The sequence below is a fragment of the Paramormyrops kingsleyae genome, chromosome 11 (assembly GCF_048594095.1).
Source record: "Paramormyrops kingsleyae isolate MSU_618 chromosome 11, PKINGS_0.4, whole genome shotgun sequence".
NCBI lineage: Eukaryota > Metazoa > Chordata > Actinopteri > Osteoglossiformes > Mormyridae > Paramormyrops > Paramormyrops kingsleyae.
This window is the reverse complement of record NC_132807.1, coordinates 19,498,246-19,510,311: the sequence shown is the minus strand read 5'-3', so window position 1 is coordinate 19,510,311 and position 12,066 is coordinate 19,498,246.

The window sequence follows — 12,066 nt, the reverse complement described above, 5'->3', positions numbered from 1 at the left end:
GCCAAAAAAAGGACTGATGAAGGCCGTTATGCTTTATTCAGTCAGCGCTTTGTGTTTGAGATCCACACTGGTCATCCTGGTTTTGTTTTTTAAAAATTGAGGCCATGTAATTTGAAGGGGTGGGTAGGGAATTCTGTGGGACAGAGATGGCGTCTCGGGGCTGGTGTGTAATCAGCTTTGTTGGGAGAGTCACCATCACAAAGGGGGAAAAAAGGCAGGCAGGCTGGGTGCTTTCTGTACAAACTTCTCGTGACGAGACCTTGCTGCAAACGGCAGGGACGGATTAAATTATCTGGGGAGCATGCACTATGGGGTGCTGCCGATCTGACTAACCGCTCTGTTTCTCCCCATGTGAGTCGGGCCTGTGGGCTGTAGCCTAGGATGGCCTGGGCATTATCTCTCCCCCCCCCCCCCCCCCCCGTAGAGGGATTCTGGTTCCTTGAGTCTGCCTGGGCCTGCTGGTTGGCCCCCCCATCCCACCACACCCTGTCACGTCACCGTCCTTTAAATCTCATTACAATGTGCACCTGCCCTCATATCCTCCTTAAGCCTAGTCAGACGGCCGGGGGGGGGGGGGGGTGTTTACATGTTGTAACTGGTTTAAAGCCCAGAGGACTGCTTGTAACTGGGGAGGCTGGAACTGGCCTCCAGTCTAGAGTCTCCGAATCAAATTCAGTCTCTCGGAAAAGTAAATGGAGTTTGAATCCACCGTGTTTGGGTTCTATCTGGCCGTTTACCACGGGGCTCGTTTGCCACATACTCTGCTGTCTAAAGTTAACCTGGTAAAAATACCAAAAGTGTCTTGTCAGCCCGGGAGGGAGATAGAAGTGTGCCGTGTGTTTTATGAGACAAAGTCGACGCATGCATCGATGATTATCTCATTTCCTCTGGTTGGTTCTTCATGTGCTTTAGGGTTGTAAATATGTGATGTGTGCATGTCTGTACATGTTGGTGTGTGTGTGTTTGTGCATGCATGCAGTTTTAATTTGCAGAAGAAAAACTAAAGAAAAATTATATATATTTTTTAGGTATTTTTCAATTCAACACAGGTGAAATATATGTGGAAATATTTAATATATAGAATACTTATTAGAAAGATTTTTTTTTTTTTTAAATGTAAATAATAAAATGTATAATTTTGTAGGCGGTGGTGGCCAGGATCGAGTGCTTCAGTCATTCTGCGAGGCCAGCAATGCAGAGCGATGTGATAGATGGAGAGAAGTGCGCCTCTCCTCTGTAGCCCAGCAGATGGCAGCAGTGAGCGGTGCCACCAACGGAAGGCTGCCAGTCAGTGATTATAATTGATGATCCATTTCTATTATAGGTGGGGTGTGCAGAGATAGTTACAGTAATAATTACCAGGACTGGAGTGTTTCCTAGGCAACCAATCTTTTCCCCCCTCCATTCACGCACGTGCTGGGAGGCGGCCTTTATAGCATGACACATCTGACTAAGGGGGCCCCGCAGCCCTGCTGCTCCTCCAGGTTCGAGGCTCGCTGTGGCAGCATTAGCCGCATTCAAGCTTGAAAAAAAAAACCCATGTAGGATGGGACAGGAGCTCTCTGACATGCCTTGAATTTGTCCTTCTGCTCCTGCTACTAAAGCTGGCTGGTAATGGGCTTTTATTTGGCTCCTTTGTGACAAAGTTAAGGAGCTTTTCAGTGAAGTATTTTTTCAGGGACGAAGGGTAGGGCGAAGGAAGGTTCCGGAAGGTGATGAATGGAGATGGGCTTCTGAGCAAAGCTGTCCGGCTTGTCAGTGCTGGTCGCTCCAGCCCTCATCTTCGCGTTTGTCCCATGGCGTGCCAGCGTGCCAAGCCGCCGCCCTCCCCCACCTCATGTCCGCAGCCTGATTGGCCCCTGCTTTCGCCGTGGTTACCGGCCAGCCCTAATCCCTTATTGTCAAACTCTGAGAGTCTTGGAGCCTGAGGAACCGCAGTGGAGGCTAAGTGGGGCCATAAAGGCTGTGGCATCCTGATCCCAGCCCCTGCTACAGCGTGTGAGGTGGGGGCATCCTCGCTCCTGCCCGCCCCACCTCGGAAAAGGCTTCACCCTCTGGTCGGTGCTGGGGGAGGTATTGGATTTTAGGGGCTGCTTATAGATCCAGCTGTGGGTCTGAGGTGGCCGCCCTACCTTCTCCTGAGCAGCGCTCAGCGGGGCTATCGATTGAGCCCTTTAAAGATGATCTATCACTGACAGGTCTGCAGATGGGCGCAAACGAACAGGAGCGAAATGAGCGCATGTCAATGCCCCACGATCCTGGTGTGTGTGTGTGTGTGTGTGTGTGTGTGTGTGTGTAGGTGTGGGTGTGTATGGAATGTGTGCATTTTCATCGTCGTTCATGCGACTTTATCTGCTGCTGAGGTTGGGGGCTGGATGGGGGGTGGGGGCGGTTCTGGTCGTTTGGACTCCTGGCCAGTGCCGATTTGCCACACAGAAACTTTAAGTGTCTGGCATCTGGTTTCAGGTTCTCCTAACCCATCCCATCTCTCCACCCTGAAGTGCCCTCTCTAATTGAACAGTCATCTGTCGACCCCCAACACCCCCCCGCCCAAGTATCTGCGTAATCGTCCGTCCGACGGCTCCCAGCGGCCCCAGCCTACGCTTACGCCACGCCATCTGCTTCCCGTTCGGCTAGCAGCACGGGGCCGGGTCCGGTGCCGCTCGTATCGCCTATCTTACGGGAGTGGCTGTCCCTTTAAGAGCTCAACCCGCCACTGAGGTTTAATGTCATTAATCTGTACAAACTTGGTATGACAGAAGCAGGAGGCTGCACAGATTGATGACATTTTATTGTTATTGCAGTGACACCATTAACTGTCCCTGCATCTTCACTCCAGGCTGTGGGCCACGGTGGACTGCGGCGTCCACGGCAAAAACATACATGTGCTGCACACGGCTGATTGATTGAAGCAAGGAAATAGCTACTTTAATGTCTTTTACCCTCCGCTGAGTTTGTGTTTCTATTTATATCCATTTCATTGTTTTCAGTGTCGATTTTGGTGTGGAGAGGTTTCCTGGTTTATTTTGATTATTTTTAAAAATTAAAAGCTTTGCTGTAACTTTCTGCACTTGGGAATGAAACCGTCCCAAGGCTGTAAATCCGGCCGATACGATCTATGTGCGAACAGGCCGCTTCATTCCCTGTACGGGCCGCCCCCTGCAGCACAGGAAGTGTAAATGCGCCTGTATTAATATTAGTGTGGCTTTGTTTTCTTTTTTTGCCTGCCTTATGTATTTATTAAATGTGACTACAAGGGCCTGTGGTCTCAGGTGTCTTTACAGCGAGAGGCTTCTTCCCGGGAGAGCCGCCGTCCGGAGTGAGACGCGGGCGGTCGGAGCGCGCTCCTGGAGATGGAGGGCCACGATCGCTCTGCGGAGGAGGGGTGCGCAAGGCCCCCCAGAGGAAACTAGAGGAGGAGGTCTACAAGGTCAGGCCCAGAGCTCATTAAGAAAAAAAAAAAAAAGGGCGGAGGGATCCCATAAGTGCTGGTCCCGCTAACCTTGTTCTGTAATTAGTTGCTGCTTCCCTTTGGCAGCCGCTATCAGGCCGCAGGGCACGGGGCACGAGGAGCTGTCTGCGGGGCCGAGCAAGTGCTACTGCGGAAGGGCCGCATGCTCACCGTGGGCCCAGGCCCGTTGGCCTAGTCCGCTCTCCCCCGGGCCTCTTTCCCGCTTCCCTCCTGTCCCTCCTCTCCAATTCCCTGCATTCCCAGCCGCTTCCTCACTCTACATTTTAAACATGCCTCCTTCGGAACAGATTGCATTTGTTGTTAAACAAACGTTAGCAGCTACGGGAATAATGAGCGTCGGATCCTGATCCGCTCGGGATGGGCGGTTTGCGCGGCGCCGGCCGCCCGGCGCTGGCGGGAGAAGCGGCTCTGTCTCTGGTCGGCGCGCCCGGGGGCCAATCGCAGAGGGACACGGGTGCCGGCGTGCTCCCCCAGGCCCGGCGCCGGCCGCCGCCATTGCGTCTCGCCCCGTTAATTATGACAGATGAGAATCTGTGCGAGTTAGCAGGCGCGAAACGGCTCGAGGAGAGGCGACCCAGAAATTGGGAGGAAGCTGCAGCCATGGATCCCGTTCACTGATGGGGGGGGGGGGGGGTGCTGTCAGTAGTGCGCTTTTTCCTAACCACCGCCCCCCCTCCCATGTGCACCTGCTTATCGGACTGTCACCTTCCATTACTGTCACTCCTCTCAGCTTGTGCTGTGTCTCCGTGACAACGCACGTCCACGGCAACCTGGCGCCGAGGCCCACCTGCCCCGTTCCCGGTACCCCGCCCCGTGGTGGTCTGGATGATTGAGGGTGGGGTCACTCCCTTGAACCCGCAGTCTACAGTCATGTGACCTCTGCTGCTCTATAGTTTTTGTACAAAAGGGCTTGGGGTCCATTTACATATGATATATACGATCAGTGTAACCCCCCCACCCCCAGACAATTTTTTTTATTATTGCCAATTTCATTAAATATTTTACCTTTATCTCATTTACTCTGCTCTCTGGGGGAATCAGCCATTTGCTTCAATTATTTTATTTCTAATTCTGTTTTGGAAACAGCGTATACCATACGACAACATTTCTGCCAATAGCGTCTGGCCCTTACCGCATCGCCCCCTCCCCCCCAGCCAATCAGTGTGCTTGTCTGCTGAGGAGCATCCAGTAAATATCCAGTGATTACATCGGGGAACCTGGCATGTGATATTGCTACGCCAGGTCCCGTCTGATTACGGGCGGCCGTCTGCCCTCTGTTCTTGTGGTCAAAAAAATCTAGCCCAGCTTTTGAAAAAGTTACCACGGCTTCCCGCCGGGGCATAATTCATTTACGATGTTTCCTTAACGGCTGCGGAATGGCTCTGCTGGCCCCGTGTCCTGGGCCCCGTCTTCCAGGCCCCGGCACAGTATCGCCTTACCGGCCTCTGTGCTAATGCCCTCATTGAGAAAATGAAACATAATTCCAATCGGTGATACAGAATAACCAGATCGTCCCACTGAAAGCACGGCCTGAAAGTAGCTCGTAATTCTATATATACCAAAGCGGCTTCAAAAGGCCGTTTGTCTAGACAGGTGAGCCCCATTCGGGCCTCCATTGTGCCCGTCCTGTTCCAGATCTGAGGCACTGCATGGACTGCGCTGCCTGTTTGTTACCCCTGCCTGCCTCAAGGTCCCCAAGGTCTGCCGAGACTCCGCCCCCAAAGTGGGAGGAGCCTGTGGCCCTCATTTCCGTCTCGATGTCTGCTTTCTTGTGTCTCTGCCGCACGCTCCCCATCGCCATTCGACCCCTGAAAGATGTAAATTAGCAACAGGAACGGTCTTCGGAGCTGTGGCGTGAGACCTGGGCCTGTTTGACAGTGGGAGAGGGCCGGGTCTCTGAGATCCACCCAGGCAGTGATGAAAGTCTGAAATTGGTCTGTCTGGCTCTTCATGAGCCATTTGTTTTCATTAGCGTGACGTTTGGCTAGATCCGGGAGGGCGACGGGGATCCCCAACCTCGCTCTTAACGGGATTACCGTGGTTACTCCCAGTACCCTTATGGATCTACCGGCCCGTTGCTACCGCCGGAAAACAAGAGAGGCCCGGAGAAACAGTCACACGGCGGTAAAATATTATTCCTTCCCCATTGTGATTCTGTCCTTACTGGTGCATGTCCATTAAATATTGACGAGCCGTTATCTTGGATGTGGCGGGAACATGAGTCGGAGGCTGTGGATTGTGGCGTCTCTCTTGTTTGGGTGTGGGAGGCAGGTCCACGTCTAGATTTTTCTCCTTCAGGGAGGGCAGGTTAGCATCGCTGCATACCTGCTCCTTCCTCCTGCTCCTCACTCTGTGGCATCCTCCTGCAACCCCTTATGCCTGCCAACAGGGGGTGTGGTGGCCGAAGTGCTAGTGAAAATCCATTAAGAAGCCAGTACTTTAATCTGAAGTGCTCTGGTAAAATATCCTGCTGTTAGGCTGGGGTGGGTTAACAGGTAAAGGTCAAAGGTCAGCTCTCAAAGCCGCCCCAGCAGTTTCTGACGAGAGCAATGAGAACTGGCATGAGTGTGAGCGGGGTTGTTCTGAGAGGTGGGGGGGGGGGGGAGGCAGGCTGAGTGGTTGTCGTTGTGTGTTGGGAGGTAGGGGGGACTTCCAGTGGCTCCCTAATTGGTTGCCTTCACTATTGATTAGGTGATTAGATGTGACTGTGAATAGCTTTGATGCTGGAGAAGACTCTGGAGAGGGAGGTGGGGCTGTTGGGGGTGGGAGGGAGGAAGGGGATGTGGGGAGAGATGGCACTGATGGGGGGTGTGTGAGGGGGTGGGTCGAGAGGGTAAGGCGCTGCAGAAACGGACAGGGGAGGGTTAAAACCGGTCATAGCGAAAGAAAAGGAGGCAGAATCAATACGAGGAAAAATAGGGAAATGACAGGCTTGTCACCCTGGGAGACGTGTGCTCCAGTATCCATTTAGAGGCCCGAGCAGCGCCAGCAGCATGGACCCCCTCTGAGGACGGGCTTCCCGGAGACCCGAGCTCCATCGGGTCACAGCGCTCCACGTCCCGTCGGTGTGCTTGAGAAGGAAAACAAAACAGAACCTTCCCAGTAAAACAGCTTTAAGGTGTTTATCATGGGCGGAATACCTGCAAGTTTTTTTTTTTTTAAAAGCATGAGCAGGAAATGTATATTTCATCAGTGTAACAACCTTCAAAACTGGATGCAGCTGTATGAAAAGAAATGCATTTTTATTGTTAAATCGATTGGCTTATCAATAAATCAATGGCACATTTTTCACTAGGCAGCTGGAGAGCTGAATGCTTTAAGAGTGTGTAAAGCATGTGTTTAGCTTGTCTTTAACATGCATGCTCTGTGCTGCGGTGACTTCCTTAACCGTTGCTCCTGAACAAGGCCCAATACACGTCCCGCCACTTTCCAGTTCAAATGACGCCCAGTTGCCGTTGCGGGCAGCTTTTAAAGTCCGCCCCCCCTGTGGCCCCTACAGAAGAGCAGGCCAGATGCATGTGGCCTGCTCACGGACGTACCGACTTTAACGTGCTCTGATGAACTCAGAAACCAGACGCACTTTGTGTCGTTCGACCACATCAACACCGCCCCCCCCCCCAACCCCGGCCCCAGCCTCCTGCTGAACGACGTCTTTGTGCTATAACTGGATTCCACCGCGATTTCACACGGATGCTCCATCAGGCAGGAGTCCGGGACGCCCTTCAGAGGGAGGGAGAGGCTGCTGGCTGTCATTGGACCCCCTCCGCAATGATGGCCGGCTGCCCTTAAGATGGGATGACACCTATGTGCCTTCCGAACTGCCCCACCCCAACCAGAGCCCGCCCTCCACATAGAGTGAGGCCTATGTGAGATTTGAGATACCCCTGGTGCTGCAGACAGGGTTTGGAACATAGAAGCTCGAGGTCACAATAAGCCCCCCCCTCCCCACCAATTCAATCAGGAGAACATAACAGAACTTTTTATTTGTGATGTGGCGGCAACTTGAGCTGTGGATTGTGGCGCTGCTCATGTTGGATGTGGGAGAAGATTTTTCTCTAAGGTATCTTTTTGGTCTAGCAGCGAGGAGGGCAGGTTAGAATCACTGTATTCCTCCTTATTTCTCCTGCTCCTCACTCCATGGCTGGCAGCGTCCTCCTGCAACCCCTTATCCCTACCACCAGGAGGCGTGGTGGTGGAAGGTTTGCAGGTGAAAAGAACCGGTGATCTGCCGTTCCGAACCACCAAAGACCCACTTGGGAGAATGAAAAGCAAAAAAACTCACCTATATCACCTAGCAGAACAGGCTCTAAAACCAATGAAAAAAAATTGAGGTAATATGAGCAGAGGACGTTTACCAAGCATTTATAGTTTAATTCTTTGTGTGCAACATTATCAAATTTGGAATGCACCACTTAGAGTCTTTTATGGAGGTTTTATAGGGCACAGCCACCTCCAGGGACTAGAACCCACACCCTCCTGGATGAGAGCCCGTTCATTTGGCCAGCACCCGTTTGTCCTGGCCATCTACCCCGATGTCACCGATGTCGGTGCTTTTCTGTCCGGGATGGAAGAGACCGCACGCGGCGCCGTCGGGGGCCTGCTGGAGCTCATTACCATGACAGGAATAATGAAGCCTGCTGTCCAGGTGGTGGAGGGGGCACGGAGCTGGTAACCTTATGTGTTCAGAGACGCGCGCGTCCCCGTGTCAGGCGCAGGCCGCGATGAAGGCCGACACGTGGCCCTCCCCGTCGTCAGAAGGACCCCGCGCCTCATTTGCAAAGCAGATGTTCCACAGACATCCGGCCCGAAAACAGGCCCCCTCCCCAAGAACAGACGGATTCTCAACACGTTGCTTGTTTGAGTTACAGGTTATATGGTACGACCAGGGGCCCGTCCATTGTTTCTGGGGCCCCATTCAGAAAGCAGCCTCCCCTAGTGACTGTTTATGACCAACATTGGGTGCTCAAACCTCGGGGGCCCCATGCGAAGGCATGGTTTGATTGGTGGTGGGAACGACGCTTGTACCTTCTCATGATCCCCATCCGGTGACTTTACTCCGCCGATGTCTGTCCCATAGTCGGTAGCATTTTTAAACCTCCCCCGGTACATCCCGCCAGAGTGGGCGGCCCGTTCGTCGCCCGTCCCTGATAACGCCGCCACTCCTTCTTGCTCTAGTTAAAATAACCAGGTGTTTCATTATTTTTACATTTCTTTAATGGCCCTGGCAGCACCAGGAGGCCCCGGCAATGAGATATTAAGTGCTTAAGAGGCAGAAGAGATTGAATTCTGAAAATGTTGTTTTTGTAATGTTGTTTTGGATCGTGGCATAATATGTCTGCTAATGACTATCATAACGTGCCGCCATTTGCCGGTGACTCGACCGTCTGCGGGAAGCCTCGGTGCATTGTGGGTGGTCGCCCGGCTCCCGCCCACCGCGGCGGCGCCTACCTGCCCGCCTGCCTGCCCGGTTCCCCCGGTGACGGCTGGCAAACTTCGTTCCTTAATGGCTCTCGCACGGCGACAGAAGGCTGTAGCCTGGGCCAGGGGCACCGTATTCACCATGATAAATGGTCCTATCGCTATTTTAAATTATTTCGTACAGATCTCATTTAGGCTCTTCAAAAGGAGATTCAGCCTGTTTATTCCTTTCACATTCACGCTGGCTCCAATATCTTTGTCTATGCCTGCAAAGAATCCCCCCCCCCCGAAGAAAGCGGGGAGGGGGGAGGGAAAAAAAAAAAAAAGCAATTTGCACAATGTACATAAAATGATGCTCTCAGAGTTTTGATAACCTGCATAAATTATAAAGCGTAATTAAATATTATACTCTGTGAGTCACCGAGGAAGGCAATGGAAATGCGCAGGGAAGGAGAGCTCTGCTCCAGCCTGCCATCCGCTGGATTTGGTAATTGTTTTTATTGATTATTTCTTAAGGTGAAATGGTTTAAAGATAACAATGACAGGAGCGTAAGAGGAGATATTAACTGGTCTCTGTGACGCCTTTGTTTCCAGCACATAAATCAAAGGGCTCGGCTGTTGTGAAATTGCCTCTGAGGAGCCCCATATATTCATACGGAATATTAAAAAATTGTAATTGTTTTGGAACGCGGCGGTATGCACGCCGGCCCCCCAAATAAATCTGAATTACAGGCCGTAAACAGCCGCCGCCCAGATAAGCAGCCGCGTCCGGCCCCAGGTCCGGTGTGGCCTCGCCCCACAACCACGCTGGATGTTTTTCGAGTAGCTAGTAGCTCTTTGACGCTGCGGAAAGGAGCAGCCACCCCCCCCCCCAGTAATTATCCCCACCTCTCATCTGGGATTGGCTCGCCAACAGTTCGAGTGATGACATCTATCATGCCAATTGTCAGTGACATTACGGTTCAGCGGGGTATGAGCGGTTGTGTACTGTACGTGGGATTCCTGCTGAAATCCCTAATAACGTAATGGCTGCCGGGTTCCGCTGACGGCGTTATCGCTCCCCGTGCCGATTCCCGTGTGCCTCATCACCTGCTACATCGCGTGTGGCACCGCCTGAGGATGGAGCGGAGGCCTTCCAAGGCGCTAAGCATGGTCACTGACGTCTGTGTGGGAGCAGTACTTGGGGGACAGGAAGTAGGTGGGCGAGGACAGGAAGTGATTATCAAATGTTGACTCCTCCCAAACTCAACACGTGTATCGCACCCGACTGTGACACGTGTCTTTTTTTAATCAATGTTTATACGATATGTCTGTGAGCAAACATACAAGCGAAAGCCCTTCAAATGCAATCTTAACAGTCCGCTATGTATTAAATATGCCTGCGTCTCTGACAGGAATCAAAATCCTCATCGGGGGCAGGTGTTCAAACCGCAATTACTGATGTCGGCAAACAGCTTTCTTTTAGACAGAAACAAAAATGGAAAGGCATCTTTAATCCTGCCATCACTGAGGTATCAGAGGGTCTGTTTGACGGACGCTTTGAAACGATGGCCGGTGTTTTATTTAACCTCGGTAATCCACACCATCTGTGTGAAAACCACAGGATGGAGAGTAACAGCTCTGGTCCAAACCCAGGGTGTGATGGGTTTATTACAGCATTAGAGACCAGAGAGGAGATCTAAGGGCTACTGCTACAGCTGAACTAATCTTACTTCTGCTTGCTGAGCTCCACAGCATCAGGACCAAAGCAAAGGTGACGAGACATGCAACATTATCAGCAGTCATTTTTTGGAATACAAAAGACAGTTGATTTAGTTATCAATGATTAGATAAAAATCACTAATTTATTTGTTTATCTGGGTGTCCATATGTGTGTTTTCATGTCACATTGATGCATGTACAGCTAAACTGAGATGGGCAGCTCTTCTGCAGAAGATGGCCCTGAATTCATTTAGAGTTTCATACGAGTGATGAACTTTCGGGCTGAGCCGGGACCTCTGCTCTCACTGCTTGAATCCTTCCCTGCCGTTTTTTGTAAATGCACAGATATTTCTATCTTGCAGCATAATGCTCATTTTTGGGGTTGTTGTCATTTCACTAGGAGGTCGTCAACGTGTGTTTATATATATCTATCCATCCGTTTATCTTCCAACCTCTTCCTCAGTACCGTACTGGGGGGGGGGGGGGGGGGCGGGGGGGGCTGGAGTATATCCCAGGCAGCACAGGGCACAGCATCCATTGCTGGGCGCATAAACTCACACGCACTATCACACATTACAGGCAATTTCCAGTTACCAGTTCAGATCACTGCATGTCTTTAACCAGTGACAGAAAAGCAGTGAATGCAGAGGAAAGTCACATGACACAAGGAGAATGCACTAACCCCACTCACACAGAGGCGGGAGCGGGACTCGAACCCCCAACCCTGGAGGCGTGAGGCCACAGTGTTTTATGTCTACTGTATATAACAATGCATTTTAAAAACTGTCATTTATACATTTTGCTGCATAGCAAATAACTGTATTAAAAATGCACATCTATAAATCATACCAGAGCCAAATATAAGTACATTTCCAATGCTGCCTAGATTACACTGTGACAATCGGTAAACAGAAGTCGATCCATCAGCATCAAACAGAGTGTTTCTCTGAGTTATCTGGTCAGCCAAAGTACTGGCAGCCCTGGCAAATGGCTCTCTGGTTGGGTCCCACTAAATTTTCAGAATGTGTTTCAAATCCAATGAAGTCAACATCAATTACGGGCCGAGCCCAAGACACGCTGGAAAAATGTACTTGCATATGCCCAGTGACTGAAATTGTATAATGTTACTGTTGCCATCTGTGATGCCCTTTATTCTGTACTTACTTCTTTCTGTAAATTATTACTCAGACTGGGAATGAGCGTAGCTGCTGAAATGCTAGTATAACTGATTTCCTGTCCCTCCGTAAAGGGTAAAACTGTGCTCTTTGGTAAAATATTAACTATATACCGCCTAATTCTTCAAAATAAACGGATACAAATCTTTAAAAAGATAAAAATTTACAACGGTTCTCCAAATAAAGCTAAATGCTATTCCAGTAAAGATGAATAAAGATTTTTGTCCATGTTTCATAGACTTAAATGACGGGTGAGGCAGATTTTTATTCTATGTTTTATTAAACAAAAAAGAGCAAAGA